Source organism: Panthera tigris, chromosome A3 (genome assembly GCF_018350195.1).
Source record: "Panthera tigris isolate Pti1 chromosome A3, P.tigris_Pti1_mat1.1, whole genome shotgun sequence".
In the NCBI taxonomy this organism is placed as follows: Eukaryota; Metazoa; Chordata; class Mammalia; order Carnivora; family Felidae; genus Panthera; species Panthera tigris.
In genome coordinates this window covers 10654716-10672864 of record NC_056662.1, presented here as the reverse complement: position 1 = coordinate 10672864, position 18149 = coordinate 10654716, and the positions used below count along the sequence as shown (strand labels likewise).

At 53.5% G+C, this 18149-nt stretch overlaps 1 long non-coding RNA gene across 1 annotated transcript in view; it reads left to right on the top strand.

Moving 5' to 3' along the window:
• Positions 1-18149, top strand: part of LOC122237155 — a 54637-nt gene that overhangs the window by 12422 nt on the left and 24066 nt on the right. Inside the window, exon 2 of the long non-coding RNA XR_006215367.1 lies at positions 4833-4979. This is a non-coding gene — a long non-coding RNA (uncharacterized LOC122237155). The remainder of the gene's footprint in view (positions 1-4832; positions 4980-18149) is intronic.

The following is an 18149-nucleotide window of genomic DNA, read 5'->3' as shown; positions in this document are numbered from 1 at the left end:
GGTTGGGGAGGGCCAGAGAGAGAGGGAGAGAGAATCCCAGGCAGGCTCCACATTGCCGGCGCAGAGCCTGATGTGGGGCTTGCACCCGTGAACCGTGAGATCATGACCTGAGCCGAAGTCAAGACAGGGGCCCCTCCACCCTGTCTGGTTTCCTCATGTCTGTCGCCTGCCTTGCTGTCGCGGAATTAACGTCTGGCTTCTCCCGCGTTGAGACTAAGCACTTGGCGTCCTAGTATCAGAACATCTGGACACACGACAGCAGAGGAGTTCCAGCCTTTAGATTATTGCTCAGCAAATATTCGCTTTCTTCCTACTCCCTTCAGCCTCTGCTTAAGAAACATATGCCCTGTCGCACTGAGGTTGCCCTTGACCTTGTGATTTGTTTTGATCAATAGAATGAGGGTAAAAGTGGCAGTGTGCCAGTTTTGAGCCTAGACCATAAGGAGGATCTCACACTTCCACCTGCCTTTCTGGTAGCTCCAGACTGTACCCACGAGAATAATAAACTCCTGGGTAGTTGCTGTCTTTCCATCAGAATAAACACATGTAGCGAAAACCCGACTCCGCTTTCCCACATACCTGTGAGATGATGATAAATTCTCACTGTGTGCTGCTGAGTTCTGGCATGGCTTGTTATGCGGCAAGAGCTGACAGATACAGAGCCGAGGGCTTTCTGAGGTTCGAGAAAACTGATAGCAGTGAGCATCAGTGGCGCGGACTTGGGGCCAGATCAACCTCGGTTTGACCCTGGTAGGCTCTTGTTCTTATCACCTGTGAGCTGAGGCATGCTGCTGCACCCCGGCCTTTGAGGAATGTCCCTGTGTGATAAACATGGATGGTCACCTCTACTGCGAAGGGCTGTTGTGAGAATGACACAGATTGTGTCTGAAGAACTGGAAACGTAGTGGGTCCCCCGTGCCTTGCTGTCATCCCCACTCCCCTTCCTTTCCAAGTGTTGCCAAACTGTTAGGTTTCGAGAATGGCTTTGTGAGCCCCTGTGTCACCAGAAGCCACTTGATAGAAGCTGTAGAGGTAAAGATCCAGGCCCTGGAGTGATGCTGGCTCGCTCCAGTTCTGGCTGCACCCCTTACTAGCCGGGTGACTTGGGGTGAGCTACCTAATCTCCCGGCATCTCAGCAGTTAAATGGGTTGAACGGCATTTCCTAGCTCCGGGCTGCAGGAAGGGAAGGGTTCTCTGAGACAGGAGCGGGTCAGGAGGGCAGGAAGGTGGCACCCCGTAATAGCAACCTGCGGGCACGGCCACTGTTGTTCATGATGCAGGACTTCAGCATTCCTGTCCCACCTCCTCACCCTTCCTCTCTGCCAGCGTTGCTCTAAGTAGGACCCGTGGGCCACCTACCGTAAAATCACCTGGCCGGTCGGAGGTGGTACTCGTTAGAATTCAGACTCCCGGGCCCATTGAATCAGACTCTGTGGACGGAACCTGAGGACGGAACCTCTCTGGGTCCTGGAACTTGCATTTCAACTGTCTCCCCACCGCTGACCCGGGCTCCTCCCCGGTGGTGATCTCATGACTTTGGCTGAGTGGCACAGAGTCCATTCGAGATTCAAGTTTGAGGCGCTGTCTTCGAGGCAAATCAGAACCACCCACTGTTAGCCTTTTGGTTTTTGTCGACAGAAAGCGCGTGGGGAAGTTGCACTTCTCTGGGTGCCCGTGTGGTGTTGGCTGTGTACCCCAGCCTGGGAGGTTTAGAGAAGTGGCCAGGTTTCCGGGGCGGGCCTTGAGGGCCCCGGGGCGGTTTGCCCCGGAATCAGCAGTGGTCCGGGTGCCTGCTGGGTTTTGTATGCCCCAAAAGCTAAGAAAAGTTTTTACCTTTTTACACTGTTGGAAAAAGTCAAACTGTGCGGTTGATTTCAGTGATAGGGAACACTAACTTCGGAACCCAGTTAAGCAAAATACTCTCATCCACGTTCCATTCTTCTCATTAGTAGACTTGTATTCTCATTTTTAATGTTTTTTTTTAATTTTCATTTTTGAGAGAGAGAGAGAGAGAGAGAGAATGAATCCCAAGCAGGCTCTGTGCTGTCAGCACAGAGTCTGACGCAGGGCTCGATCTCACAACCCTGGGATCTTGACCCGAGCCGAAATCAAGAGTCAGACACTCCAACCGGCTGAGCCACCCAGATGCCCCAAACTTGTATTATTCTTTAAAACTGCACTTAGTTACTGTATTTTGAATTTCATCAATAAAAAAATGTGTGGAGATTTTTTTTTTTAAATCTTGTTAATACCATACATAATTCAGTTCTGCCTCTTGACCCATAATCTAAAATTTTGATTCTCTGGCCCGGGGTAAAAAAAAGTTTGGTATTTCTGGTCTGCCCTCTGGGGAGCTGTCTCCCTAACCCCTTGGCTCCCTCTCCTGCGGGAGAGTCCACGAACGAACTGGTTGCAGATCTCAGAATCAAAACTGCCTGCTGGCCCCAACAGGATTCTTGGTTCCACTCTTTCCTTAATATCTGTAGCAGTTCTGGGGCGCCTGGGTGGCTCAGTCAGTTAAGCGTCTGACTCTTGATTTCAGCTCAGGTCATGATCTCACCATTGGTGAGTTCAAGCCCCGCGTCGGGCTCTGTGCTGACAGTGCGGAGCCTGCTTGGGATCCTCTCTCTCTCTCTCTCTCTCTCTCTCTCTCTCTCTCTCTCTCTCTCTCTCTCTCCCTTCCTCCCCCTCCATCCTCTCTGCCCCTCCCCTGTTCTTGCTCTCTCTCTCAAAATAAATAAACTTAAAAATATACAACTGGAGGGGTTTTACACACACAACTGTCAAAAGAAGATGAGAAGTGTGGTTCAGAAAACGCGCTGTCCGATGCTGGGCTGGTGCAGCCTTGGAGGGTTGCCCCTCTGCCGGCCCCCACCCCAGCCCTGCCCCCCCAGATCCAGGTCCCCCCCCCCCCCGGAGTGTCCTCCCGACTCAGCCTGTGTTGTGGGCTTCTTCCCACTCGCCTCCCCCCTCTCCTGGAGGTTGCAGTCCCCATGGCAGAAGGAACGGAGGGAGCAGTCTTTGGGAAGCCGCTCAAGGCAGAAGGGGCACTTTGGGCGTCATTACTTGCTGACAGAGAACCGGCTGCTTCTCGGGTTTTCCATCCTTAGTCTTGATCCCCACATGGGGCTCCTCCTTCCTTTCTTTTCTCCGCCTTCAGAATTTGCAGCTGCCCCCTGCCGTCCGTCCCCTCCCCGGGACAGAAAGCAGAGAGCCAACCACCCCCAGGAAAAGAGAGGGTGGAGCCCAGGGCAGGGGGTAAAGGAGAAGCATTCAGATCACTGAGGAAGAGGGGCGCCCGGTGGGGGCTCAGTCGGTTAAGCGTCCAGCTCTTGATTTCAGCTCAGGTCATGATCTCGCTGTTGGTGAGTTCAAGCCCCGCGCCCGGCTCTGTGCTGACAGTGCGGAGCCTGCTTGGGATTCTCTTCCTCCCTCTCTCTCTGCCCCTCCCCCACTCGTGCTGTGTGTGTGTGTGTGTGTGTGTGTGTGTGTGTGTATCTCAGAAAAATATATATAAAAAAAAAAACCACTGAGACAGAAAAGGGACACGGGGCAGAGAGTCCACGGAGTGGTCCTGTGGGCCCCTGAGACCCTAGAATCCCAAGCCTCACGCCAGCAAATGGATCCCCCCCACGTTGGAGAGCAGCGCCCGAGTCCCCATTCCCCTGGTGGACGCGGCGAGATTTGGATTCTGTCATCTGACTCTGAGGTAGAGAACCAAACGAGCATTATTTCAAGGGTTCGTGTATGTATTTGTTGGAGCTCTGTGCCCGCCCGCTTGCGGGCAGGGGCAGATGCCGGTGGAGACGGGACAGCCAAGTGCGTGTCCGGCCCCGTGGCCGGCAGCCAGGCTGCTCTGTGCAGTGACAAAGCCACCTCCGCTCCCCACAGTGAAGGGCATGGAGCCTGGAGACCATGGGTTTAAGTGAGCAACAGTTTATACTCGTGCTGAATACAGTTTTCCAAAAGAATTAAAAGGAATCTTGTCATAACATTGTCCTAAAATTTGCTTTTCTCCCCATCCTGAGCCTTTCAGTAAGTTCTACCTCGTTAATTTAACGGCTTTATACTTTTTCAGTTTTCTGCTGGTGCCAGAATTTATTCAATCCCCACGTTTGTCGAGGGACATTTAGGTGGTTGCTGTGTAGAACATAAATCTCACTCGAGCTAGATTCCTAGTAGGGACATTTTTTTTTTTAAGTTTATTTATTTATTTTGCGAGAGAGAGAAAGGGAGAGAGAGGGAGAGAGGGGGAATCCCAAGTAGACTCTGCCCTGACAGCACAGAGCCTGGTGTGGGACTTGATCTCACCAACCACGAGCTCATGACCTGAGCCGAGATCAAGAGCCAGATGCTTCACCAGCTGAGCCAGCAGGCGCCCTAGTAGGGACGTTTTGGAGTAAAAGGGCTTTTGCGTATTTCATCTAAACTGATACGGCCAAATCACACTCCAAAAAGCCTGGACTACATTCTCCATCAAGCGGCTCTATGTTGTATGTCCACTTACAGATGGGGAAACCGAGGCACAGAGCAGTTCAGTGATTGGCCGGATATCACACAGCTGATGGGTGGTTCGTGTGACCGCAGGGCCAGACCTCTCGGCCACCGTGCAGGTTGGAGAGATTGTACTGGATGGCTCAGGGTGCTTGTGAACGCCGTGGCTAGCCTGAGTTTTCACAGAAACCCTAATGAACAAATTCTGAATGCACAAAGCCGCGTAAGGGGGGCCGTGATTCATATTTCCTTCGCAAACCTTCCTCTCAGCAGCACGCCCTTGGATGCATTTCGGCACGCGGCTCTGCCCAAGTTGGCTGTTTGTATACTTTTCCAGGAACCCTCTGCTGGGGAAGTCGCGGTTCACCTGTGAGCTAAGGGGGCACCAGAGGCAGCCACTGCCTGCATCCACTTTGTTGATGAACGTCCACGGGGGACGTGCTGCCATAACTGCGTAATCCAGTAGAAGGCCCTGGCCCAGGAGGTGAGTGTTAACGCCAGGAATGACATGCGAGTGTGAGATGAACGAGCCGTGTCTCGGGGTGAGGCGGGGAGGGTGTGTGCGTCGGAGGGAGGGCAGGAGGCCGAGAAGACAGAACGAGAGCTCACCTCGCCGCAGCCAGAGCAGAACATGTTGTGTTGCTTGGTTTGGGGGTGATTTTTCCGTTCCGTTATCTTGGCCAAGAATTTTTGTAACTGCAAATAACAGGTACCTACTCAAAGGAGGTCCAGCAAAAGAGGTAAATGTAGTTGCTCACTGGGCAGGTGTTCCCCGCGTATCTACCCCGTGCCACACACCGTGCCCTTGGAAACTTCAGTTCTCCTCGAGAGGGAGGTCACTAAACCAGGCACCGAATAAATGTACCCAGCATTGCAGATAGTGCTGGGTACATAGTGCAGATCGGTGCTCGGGTGGAGCAGGAGGTCGTGGGGTAGAGCACCTCTGAGGAGAGAACGTCTGGGCTGAGACCTGAATGATGAGAGCCTGGGTTGGGAATTTGGGTACAGAACATTGCAGACACAGGGAGTAGCAAGTGCAAAGGCCCTGGGGCAGGAGTGGACTTTGCATAGTAGAGCAGCAGAGAAGAAGCCTGGTGTGTCAGGATGGACAGATGGACGGATGGGAGGGAGGGAGGGAGGGTCAGGAGACCAGGCTATAGTAGGGGCCTAGCAGCCTCAGCTGGGATCTTATCCTTAGAGCAATGGGGTAGCCATTGGAGGCTCAGAAGGGGCAGGAGTGTTAGCACGTTCCCGGGAAGGACAGGAAGTTCAGGGGTGGGCCCAGGCTGTCTTTCTGCCCTCCATCTGTCTGTGGTTCGTCACCTCACAGTGTCAGGACGGCCACCGGAGCCACCAGCATCCAAGGCGGGAAGACAGGGTTAGGAGGATGCCTGTTGCGTCTGTGACGCAAACAGGAATAGAGCCTTTTCCAGAAGCCCCGGTGAGCTTCCGCTTGCAAGCCCTCGGCCAGAACTGGGTCCCGGAGGCCGCTGTGAGGAAGGCCGGGATATGGAGCGTTCCCCCAAGGGAAATGGCCCGACCGTCATCGTTGATCACCCTGAACCTGCCACACAAACCAAGGTTCTCAGACCAGCAAGGAGAAGGCCCGCCCTGGGAGGTAGCGGAGAAGGGGAACTCTCAGGCCAAGTAAATTAAAAATTGTAAATTAGAGGCCCGTCCAAGGTGCGGGGCCGTCCGCGCCCCCACCCACCCCACGCCAGCGGATGTTGCGGGGAAGGTGGCCACCTCCAGCGTCCCTGGTGGAAGGCCCTGCAGAGGCGAGGCCTCTGTGTTAGGCAAGTGCTCCCTCTAGTGGCTGCACAGAGGTGAGTCCTGCAGGCTCCAGGGAGCCCGAGGTCTACGCGGGCAGAGGGCTTGATCCGTCCATCCCGGAGCCCGGAAGGAGAAGGGCCCAGTGATGCTGGTACGAGTGAACACTTCCTGGGCACTTGCTGTGTGCCAGGGACCCTTCCGTGCAACTTACAAATATTAGCTCGATCCTCTGGGCAGCTCTGCACGGTCAGTCCCATTCATGTTTCAAAATTTTAGTGACGGGGGCCTTTGCCCGACCGTAGGGACGGGAATCAGACCTGCGTCTGTCTCACACAGACACCGTGCTTCCAGCCGGCAGATTCGGGGACTGTAACGTGCACGGGGGACAGTCGCGTTGATCATGGATTACATCCCTCTGTTGTTGTAACTTGCTTACTTAAAAAACCATGACTGGGGACTTAAGGGGTCCGTGGAAAGCCCGGGGCCCGATGCTAAGTGCTATAGGCCAGTCCGCACACTTCCCTGGACGGAGGCCCAGAGCAGCCATCAGATGGGCCAAGGGGCTGGGGCCGGAAGAAGTCAAAGAGCCTCTGTGCCTTACGATTTGGAGGCCAAGCTTATTTCTTCCGTAGACTTCTGGAGGCGGGTCGGGATGGAACTGATGAGAGACGTTTGTCACAAAGGCTTGTCTGAGCCCTAAGTGACTTGTGAGGATCTTAGATTTTGCATAAACCAGCTTTTGTGTGGCTCAGGAAACATCTTGACCTGGACACCTAATCAGGGCCCCTCAGGGGTTGAGGAAGGCCACAGCCCGCTCCCTATTTGAAATGAAAATTTCGTCTTTAAAAGCCAAAGGGGAACGTGAAAATTATGGAGTTCCCAGCCTTTGGGTAACGATGAGAAGAGTTAGGACTTTGGATTTGGTTTCTATTTCTACCCCCGTGGGGCTGTGTGGCTTTGGGCTAACCTCTTTGAACTTCTGGTTCTTTACCTTTCAGGTTGGTTTGAAAATTACCTCTTCCCAGGCAGCCATAGGAGAAAGTGGGGTCCATTCGGCCGACACTGAGGGTGGGCGCCTGAGTACCGGGGGTCTGTCTGCCCGACACTTGGGGTGTGGGGACTTGAGGGTGCCAGTCCTGACCTCAGGGTCGTGGTGTGGTGTGTGCAGGATAAGGCATTGGGATTTCTAGAGAGATCGGTGCAGGGGTTGGGGAACCCAGGGCAGGCTGCTGGTCCCACTGCCCGTGGCTCAGAGAGAGGGGTCCTGGGAGCCACCAGTACAGTGCTAACAGCAGGGCAGACCAACACCTGGGGAGCGGGTACTGTTCACCATTTTGTCTTTGCAACAACCCTGTGACTGAGGTGCCGTAGCCCCAATCAGCAGGAAACCGAGGCACACGCCAGCTTGGATCATGCCGGAGGCCCTATTAACAGCCAGCGGCAAGGTGGGGTCTCATGCCTGACCCCACAGACCTCAGAACTGACTGTTAGAGTGGGGAAAAGAGCTCGTGCTGGGGCAGGGTGTGACACGGGAGGTGTCCGAACAGTAGCCCATGGACGGTGTGACTGGCCAGAGACAGTATGCTAGAAAACAGTGGGCGATCCTGAAAGTCCTTTTTAGGGAGTGGAGGGGAAGCAGTGGTCACAGACAAGGGTAAGTTTTGATCCGGTTTATACAGTTTATTTATTTATTTTTATTTAAAAAAAATTTTTTTTTAACGTTTATTTTATTTTTGAGACGGGGGAGACAGCATGAACGGGGGAGGGTCAGAGAGAGAGGGAGACACAGAATCGGAAGCAGGCTCCAGGCTCTGAGCCATCAGCCCAGAGCCCGACGCGGGGCTCGAACTCACGGAACGCGAGGTCATGACCTGAGCCAAAGTCGGATGCTTAACCGACTGAGCCACCCAGGCGCCCCTTGGTTTATACAGTTTAATTCCACTCTTAACAGGCTCTAGAAAGCCCATTTTTCTAACCCCACCGCCCGGCGCGTGGGGAGGCCCTGGGCTGCTTCAGCATGACGGTGGCCTGTCAGGGCTCTGCTCCCCAGGGCACCTCTCAGCCCTCACTCTCGCTCCCCCTGAAATTGCTGCGATGAGAGCTGGTCTCCGGCCCGGGGGGCCACCACTCCAGGTGACATATCTCACGCAAGGAGCACAGAGAGGCTGACTCTCACACTCCAGGAAGGCGTCTGGGAGCCGAGAAGCTTTCGGCCGCTGGAGGACGTTACTTACGTCTCCCTAACCAAACACAACTCACGGTTTCATGCTGGACATCCTCCATCTTACAAGGTTCCAGGCATTTCCACGCTTCCGGCCCATCCCCAGCCGCGTGCCCACCTCGCTTCCCCCTGCTCCTCCCTCCCTCTCCCTGCACCTTTCCCTGCCTTCCAGATCTCTTTGCTTTGGTGCGGAGCACCTCGGGGGGTCTCTCTGCCTGGCCTGACTTCCAAGGTCCTCCCCCCAAGAAGCACCTCTGCAGCCATCTGGGCCCAGAATTGTCAAGCTTTTTCAGTTTTTTGCAACAAGCTTCGAGGCTAGATTTGGTGTGCAGTCTGCCCATTTGCGGGGATTGACATTCATTATTCAAATACGATGCAGACTCTTCAGGCTCCATTGGCTGACAGCTTGTGACTTTTGGACAGAAAGTCAACGATACTCTCTCCAGTTTAAAATTTCTGTGACTCTGACACCCCCCTCCCCCACCCACACACCCCGGGGAGGGCAAAATTGAACACACACATACCCTGCGACACCCTGGGCCCACCCTCCGCTTAGATGCCCTGGAAGAACTCTCACTCCCACCTGCAGGGGCCACGCGGAAGGGTGTGCATCCCAGCATCGTGTGTGAGCATGTGTAACAGAGCGATGTCAGAAGCCGTCCAAGTGTCCGTCAACAGGCCGATGGAGCCATGCTTTGTGATACATTTGCAGCGAGAATGAGCTACGGCTACATTTATTAGTGCGGACAAATCTCAAAACACCGAGGAAAGCGTAGTGTTTTACTTATGCAAAGCATTAAGCCCGACGAGTAACAGCACGCATTGTTTACGTGTGCGTGCCTGAGTCCTGTCGAGGTAAAGGCAGATCTGGGCATGACGAGCGGCATATTCGGGACATTGGTACCGGGCGCGAGAGAGAAGCAGGCAGGGTGGGGGGAGTTACCCTTGAGGACTTAACTTGATCTGTCACAACGATGAGCTTTGTTTCTTGAAAACAAACCCTGGGCACGTGAGGGGGTTCCCGGGAGACCGGTAACAGGTTTCTTAATCAGGATGCTGGCTTCGCTTTGTGAAAATTCATCAAGCCGATCACAGTGCACAGTCGATGCGCACTTTTCTGCACAGCTGTGATTTTTCAGTAAAAATTAAAAAACGTAAGTCATGAAGCAGATGTGAGCCAAGCCGGGCGGCGGGTGACTCTCTGTCCTTTGTCGTAGGCTTGAAATCCTTAATGATAAAATTCCGCGAGCCCGTAAATGCTTGGCGGTGACCCTACAAATTGAGATCACAAAAGTGTTCTCTCTGTGACCGCCTGGCTGGAGGGTTGCTGTATGAGGGCGAGTCCGTGACAAACACAGACGTAGGACCTGATGTTGTTTCCCGGGCCTGCCGTCCGTGTGACACTTGGGGGGGGGCCCTCTCCCTCTGCCTGGACTGGCTGCCGTGGGGTTAGAGCTGGTCTCGGGGCCTCGTCTGGAGCTCTTACAGGGGCACATTTGGACACATTCCAGCACTGGCTTTCTTACCCGTTTGGCTACACATCCGAGAACAGGTGAGGGAGGAAGACTCCGTTTAAAGGGAGAAAAGGACCAGGAAAAGGTCGTCTGCTCACTTTGATCTAGGACCTCGTAGTCACCAGAGAGGTTCCCAGGCTTTGCCGCCCTGATCCGCCCAGCAGCCCCAGCTGGGTGAGCGCTACCTGCGGCCATGAGACAGAAGAGGAGACCGGGCTCAGAGAGACAGGCCAGTGGTGCAGACCCGCCGCTCGTGACACACTTGAACTCGGGCCCGAGAGCCTGGAGCTCAGAGCCACCTGGGCAGATGCCACCCCTCCAGGGCTGGACGTGCGGACAGTGCGCTCAGGGCACCCAGGCCGCTGGAGGACGTACAGCCGCAGAGCGGAGATGTCCTGGGTCGGCTGATAATCGCCACACCCTGCCGAAACCGGATCCTTTACACGTATGGCACCCTCCAGTCCTCCCAGCAGCACGTAGTGAAAGGCTAAATGTCGTTATCTCCATTTTCCAGAAGGAGACGAAATGAAACCCACCCAGTGTTACCTGAACAGAGGGATGCGGAGGAGGGATTTGAACTCAGGTCTCCGATCCTATACCCGGACGCTTCACCGGCCACCCAAGACTGCCCGCAGTTCCCCCACTGCTTCTAGCCCCCGTTGTCACAAGTCGGGGCCCAGCAGGACCCAGAGGCCCTGGCTCATTCCCTTCGGATCTTAGGAAATGGAAGTACCCCCAGGAAATCCGCTTTCATCGGTGACGCGACTTTTGTGCGGAAAGCTCGACGGCTGTAGAGAAACTGGCCGTGTGTACGTTTAAAGAACAGGGTTGAAACACTGTTTGCTCAGAGGGGTGTGGAAATTTTTCCGGCGTTTCCTTGGTTACGTGTTTTTCTAGGGTGCCGGAGAAGGCTCCAACAAGTCGTTTTAGCGGTAGTATTTTATAAATTTATAAATCTTTAACGTCAAACCCCCCTCCACGCAAAGGTCCATAGAGCTGGAAATTGATGTGTGTTTTTGGCAAGTCCGTTAACAGCTAATTCCCTTCCCCAGCCACCACATCCATCTTTGCGAGGTGCCGGAAATAGAAGCGCCTGGGGTTTTGGTGGGCAGACGGAGGGGAAACCTCCCGCAGACGCCCCGGGTCCGGCCACCTCAGGGGTTGGCCTCGTGTCACGTCTCGGACACAAGCCGCAGTGATGTCACCCGATGCCACGGTGCGGAACTGCCCTCCGCGGTGTCTGTGGTCAGCCCAGGGCCCAGAAGTGTCTCCCTTCCTGGGCTTCGGTGTCCTGGTGAAGTCACATTTCCTGGGCTGGGGATTCGGTTACCGACAACTGCCTTGCCAGCTGGCAACTGCAAAAGAAACGTTTCTGGAGCCTGGGGCACACGGGGCTCTGGCGGGCCGGCCGGCGGGAGGGGGTCCTGGGCACCGCAGGTGTGCGCTCCCAAAGCCCAGGGCTCCGCGGCCGGGACACAGCGCGGCGTGAGGAGACCCGGGGGGGCCGAGGACCCTGACCTGACCTGCAGCTCACCAGGAAGGGGGAGATGGGCGTGTGCGACCCGGAGCGGGCCTGGGGCCCTTGTGGAACGTGGCTTTTCCCCACTCCCACAGAAAGCAGATACGGCAGTGGGAGGGTCCTCTGCCAGGCCCGGCAGTGAGTCACTTTTTCCACCAGCCCCTTTCCACGTGTGCCGTCTCACGCTGCGGCTGTTCTGCGGAGGGGGGAGCAGAGCCTGGAAAGGGGAGATCCGGAGCCCGGGGCGAGGGGGCCGTGTCCTTCTCCCTGGCCAGGTTCGAGCAGGGCGGTGGCACTCCCCCAACGACGCGCCATCGCTGCGTGCGAACGGGCCTCCCTTCACAAAGAGAATAAAACCCTCATTCCCGCCAGGCTCTGCATAATGTTGGCCCTGTCTAGCACCAGCCCCCACTCCGCCCACCTTCTGGATGATTCAGCCTCAAAACCCACCCTGCTGTTTGGCTCCTGCCCGCGATCTGACCTCAGGGTGTTTGCAGCGGCTGTGCCCTCTGCCTACAGTGTTGGATCTTGGGTTTCCACTCACCTGTCACCGCCTCGAGGAAGCCCTCCGTGATAGCTCTAAGATACTATCCCCATAACTTTATTCTTTTTTGTAAGTTTATTTATTTTTGAGAGAGAAGTGAGTAGGGGAGGGGCAGGGAGAGAGGAAGAGGGAGAGAGAGAGAGAATCCCAAGCAGGCTCTGCACTGTCAGCGTAAAGCCTGATGTGGGGCTTGAACTCACAAACCCTGAGATCATGACCTGAGCCGAAATCAAGAGTTGGATGCTAAACTGACGGAGCCACCCAGCACCCCCCATAACTTTATTCTATCACTCTTAGAGGGTTTTTTCCCCTACAGCCTTTATAATTAGCTCGCATGATCCCACATATTCGATTATTTACTGATTGTCTCTCCTTCACTAAAACGTCAGCTCCTTGAAGGTGGGGATCTTTGCCTGTCTTGCTCACTAAGTCTGTTTTGTATCTAAAAACTGGAGCTAATAATAATACAAGAGATTTGGGGGGGGTCCAATGAAATAATACAGCTAGCAAATTCAGCCCCATGCCCAGCACATGGTGTGCCTGCAATAAATATTAGCCTTAAAAAGATTTGGTTGCATGAGACACTGTCTTTGTCCATCTGGGCTCCTGTAACAGCGTACTCAGACTGGGTGGCTTACAAGCAACAGAAATTCATTTCTCAGCGTTCTAGAAGCTGAGAAGTCCAAGATTAAGCCACCAGCAGGTTTGGGGTGACAGCCTTTGTTCTTTTTTTTTTTTTTTTAAATGTTTTTTAATGTTTTGTTTATTTAAAAAAATTTTAATGTTTGTTTTGGAGAGAGAGTGACAGAGTGCAGTTGGGGGAGGGACAGAGAGAGAGGGAGACAGATTCTGAAGCAGGCTCCAGGCTCCGAGCCATCAGTACAGAGCCCGACGCGGGGCTCAGATTCATGAACCATGAGACCATGACCTGAGCTGAAGTCGGACGCTTAACCGAGTGAGCCACACAAATGCCCCAATATGTTATTTATTTTTGAGAGAGAGAGAGAGAACACGAGCAGGGGAGGGGCAGAGAGAGAGGGAGACACAGAATCCAGAGCAGGCTCCAGGCTCCAAGCCATCAGTGCAGAGCCTGATGCGGGGCTGGAACTCACACACCACGAGATCATGACCTGAGCCGAAGTTGGACACTTAACCGACTGAAACACCCAGGCGCTCCCCATGTTTTTGTTCATAGAAGGCCATCTTCCTACTGTGGCAGAAGGGGCAAGAGAACTCTCTGGGGTCTCTTTTATGAGGGCACTAATCCCATTCATGAGGACTCCACCCTCTTGCCTTAATCACCTCCTAGAGGACCTGCCTCCACATACCGTCACATTGGGTGTTGGGGTTTCAACATAAGAATTTTGAGGGGACACAAGCATTCAGTCCATAATACCGCCCAATACCTGGTCACTCCGCTTGGGCCTTCACAGTCAGTCTCTAAATACTAAACTGTTTAGGTCATACTTTTTAGTTTTCTACGAAGGAGTTTTATTTGCATGCTGTTTGCTATTGAAAAATGCAGAACTCTTAAAAGGTAGACACAGTCATAATACCTCACAGCTTTTCAGATGTTTGGCACCTGTGTGGGCTAGAGGCAGGTATCTTCATTATTGCTGCATTAAGAACTGAGCACAAACCCAGTGGCCTAAGACAGCACGATGAAAACAGCCTCACAGCTTCTTTGGGTCAGGAATCCAGCATGGCTTGGCTGGTCCACTGCCTCAGCATGTCACAAGGCTGCAACCAAGGCGGCCGCCAGAGCTGGGGTCTCATCCGAAGGCTTGGCCGGGGGTGGAGCTGCTTCCAAGTGCACTCACCTGGTTGTTGAGATTTGTGGGCCGTTGGGGAGCCCCTCTCTTGGTTCCTCGCTGTAGCGGCCTCCCCGGGGTGGAGCTGACCACGTGACCATGGCAGCCAGCTGTTGGCTGGTACGGCTGCTTCGTCACAACCAACAGGGGAGAGAGTCTGCCAGCAAGATGGAAATCAGACCCTTCTGTAATCTAAGCACAGTGTGATGTCCCGCCGACTCTGAGGTATTGTGTTGGTTAGACAGACTGCTCAGGGGGACGGGATTATCCGGGATGCGATGGCCACCCAGTGGAGACCATCGGAGGCATCTCAGAGACCGCTGACACTAGGGAAGAACCTGTGAGATGTACGCAAAGGCTTAGCTCGGTGGGCTCAGGGTTGTCCCCTCCTTCAGGCTGTAATGAGGTCCCTGAACCTGCCCACACCCCTTCTCAAGTCATCTCACAGTAAGCCTTTGATCAGAAGGCAACTGGTCTCTCTCAGTTCATGTGACAGGGACACGTAGCATGTTGCTTGAGAGAGGTTGTAAAGAATTTGTGTGACCTGGCAAAGGCCATTCTCTCGCCGTAAAGGCTCAGCGGCTGGGGTTGGGGCTGAGGGAGGCTGGATCTCCAGAGAAGGAAGGGGCTCAGGCATCCAACCACCGCTCCTCAAGGTCTGAAGTCAGGAAAACCCATCAGAGTGACTCTGAAACTCTCACCTAACACCCACGGGAAGAGGAGGATAAGAAACCCAGGTGGGAAATCCCCAGGAGGGTGGGAGCCTCTGGCCAGAGACTGAGAACCCAAATGAACTTTGGGGAGAGCTGCTTCCGACAGGGCAGGTGGACGGGGTGGGCTCCTTCAGGCCCCAGAAGTCCTCGTACAGTTGGGTCTGTGATCAGTGCTGATCGTGAACGAGAGAGCTGGGGAGAATGTGTGCAGCCTGTGTTCAACAGTGACCCCTAGTGGCGACGAGGCCCCATGGATGTCGTTCATGGTCCAGCCGCCCAACTCTGTTGTTGGGATGCTCGACTGGCCCTCCTTTGGACCAGGTAAATCCCAGGGTTCTTGAACAGTAGGCGTGGTCAGGGAGGAAGAGGTGATGTCGGACTTCTCAATGAGGCGTCATTTATTTATTGGAAACATGAAAGCAATCGGGAAGGAGTTGACTGCTTCACAGGTCGCAGAGGTTATAGAATAAACCGGAGGTCGGCCATCTTTTATCAAAGGATTACATAATAAAGACTTCAGGCTTGCAGGCCATATGCCTCTGTCCCAACTAATGAACTCTGTCCTTGTAACATGAAAGCGGCCACAGGCAATAACTAAAAGAATGAGCACAGTTGTGTTCCAATAAAAGTTTATTTACAAAAACGGGCAGCCAGCTGCGGGCCCTCGTTTGCCGACCCCTGGAGTAAATAGTTGAGGTCAGTTTTTCCGTCTTTAAAAAACAGAAGATCGTGTACGTTTCTGTAAAGTGTTCTTTCCTCTCTTGGGTAAATGAAGTCTCATCCATGGATTTGCTAATTGTCCTTTTCTCCCTTCAATAAGTACGTTTTACTATTTTATTTATGGATTTACTCATTTTTCCCCTCCTTTGAGTAAATGGAGGCTCTTCAATGGATTTTCTCATTCCCGTTCCCTTCTTTGGCTAGGTGGAAAGTTGCTTAGTATTTTCTCCTTTAGGCGAATGTAAGCTCAATCATAGGGTTGCTTACTGTTCTTTTCATTGTTTGTGGGTTGTGCTTGATTCGGTCATTTGAAAGCATCTACTTACACACACACGTACAAGCTCAAGAATGTACGACTTGCGGTTGTAAAAGTGAGGCTGTTCATCTTCTGCTCCACGAGTCTGGAAAAGCTTATGAATCTCGAACACTGTCCGCTGGCGTGTCGTCCAAGGAGACACATCACTTCCTCGTGTGCGGGCACTTTCTCCCCTGTCTGGCCGCGTGCTTGCAACACAGCTGAAATTGGCATCAGGATTTTCCACTAGACGGTCCACACTCGCCAGCAGCCAGTTTGGAGGTGCTCCTGCCCTCAAAGCCGCAGCCATGTCCACGGCCTCGGGGGCAGGTCTGGGGAAAAACCACCAAGTGATCTGGGAGAAGCAAAGGGTCTGGGTCAAGGGCATAGGGATTTCCTTCCACCTCAGTCCCGCCGCGCCTCTCCGGACAGACGGACCTGCCGTTCGTCTCGAGCGTGTTTTTGTTTTTGTTTTTTTCCAAAACCTCAAGCAGAACTTCTAACCATGATGTGTGACACGCCTGTAGGTGTTCCTCACTCCTTACATGCTCCTTGGCATTCGATGTCATTATTTGAAAACAGTGGCGCCGCGAGAATAGTCTTGGGTTATTCTGTTTTAAAGGACATCCCATGAGAATTAGCCTTCGATGACTGCAGAAGGGTTTGATCAGAGAATCAGCCGGAAGGATTTAGCGTAGGGATTTGACCTTATGCAAACACGGGAGGTGGTTCGACAGCCTGTGTGAGCCTGTTTCTTCGATGCTGGGGCCTCACGTCAGCAGGGCCGCTGCCAAGAAGACAGGGCGAGTGAGAGACGCAGGCTCGAGGACACCCCGGAGCCACAAGGACAGGCCAGAAGCCCCACCCAAGGGATCGTCTGGAGAAGGTGGCATCCTTCATCACGCAACTAAACAGGCACCTGCCCGGGATTCGGAGGACTGAAAAAAACACCTGCGGGAGCTGGGAGGGGGCTTCCTGGGGCCCCGGGCCGGCCAGGAGAGCCAGAGATGAGCGCTGGGGTGGGCGAGCCACAGCCAGGCCCCCACACCCCACCCTTCAAGAATAAAAACAGCACATCTGCGGGGCACCTGCGTGTCTCCGTCGGTTAAGCATCGGACTCTTGATTTCGGCTGAGCTCGTGATCTCGCGGTTTGTGGGTTCGAGTCCCTCACTGGGCTCCATGCTGACAGTGCAGAGGCTGCTTGGGATTCTCTCTCTCTCTCTCTCTCTCTCTCTCTCTCTCTCTCTCTCAAAATAACGAAACTTTTAAAAAAACAGCATCTATGCTTCTTCACTTCTACCTTCCCAGTCTTACCCAAAATGTCTCCTGAGGCCCATGCCAGAAACTGTACAGGGAAAGGAATTCTGGGAATTCTAACTTGGGGGAGTTGACACAATCCAACCCCGCCACAGTTATTACATTAAAAAGTAGATAGCAGTAAACGAATTGATTTGGGCGTTTGTTAGAAATGTCACTCGGGGCGCCCGGGTGGCTCAGTCGGTTAAGCCTCCGACTTCGGCTCAGGTCATGATCTCGCAGTTTGTGAGTTCAAGCCCTGCGTCGGGCTCTGTGCTGACGGCTCAGAGCCTGGAGCCTGCTTCGGATTCTGTGTCTCCCTCTCTCTCTCTGCCCCTCCCCTGCTCACACTCTGTCTGTCTCTCCTTTAAAAATAAACAAACATTAAAAAAACATTTGAAGAAAGAAAGAAATGTCACTCCCAGGGGCACCTGGAGGGCTCAGTCTGTGCTGAGTGTCCAACTTAGTCTCAGGTCACGGTCTCACGGTTCATGGGTTCAAGCCCCACGTCGGGCTCTGTGCTGACAGCTTGGAGCCTGGAGCCTGCCTCAGATTCTGTGTCTTCCTCTCTCTCTCTCTGCCCCTACTCTATTCACACTCTGCCCCTACTCTGTTCTCTCTCTCTCAAAATTAAATAAACATTAAAAAAATATTTTTAAGTCACTCCCGACTGTCAGTATAAATGGACATTTAAAACACACATAAGAAAAACTTCGATATAGTAGGAAAGGCTTGGGGGTCAGAAAACTTAGATTCACATTACTAACTGTGTGACGTAGGACAAGTGGCTTAACCTCTCTGAGACTTCCATTGCTTCACCTGTAAAATGGGAATTAAAACTACCAACTCCTGTAGATAATACACACAAGACATAGCACAGTGGCTGTCCATCAGATGAAAAGGGAGTTCACCAAGGCACTTAACCACAGTGTCGTATCGTACGGTGCTGTTTTCAGAGGGTACCAGTCCTGCCGAGTCTCTCACTAAACTGTGGATCCATGACATCAGGGATTATGACTAAATGACCAATACCGATGGATAAATGAGCTATGCCCCTGGGTGCTAGGCGGGATGGGCGGGGCCACTCCCCTTTAAAGATAACAACCGGAACTCTAGTCGTCGAGCAGTGAAGCGGCTGGACCTTCTGCCCTTCACCCCACATCCTCACGTCTGTCCTTCACATCAGAACATTCTGGAAGTACGGAGAAGCGGCTCCACATTCGGAGATGTTGCTCTTTCTTTTGTTT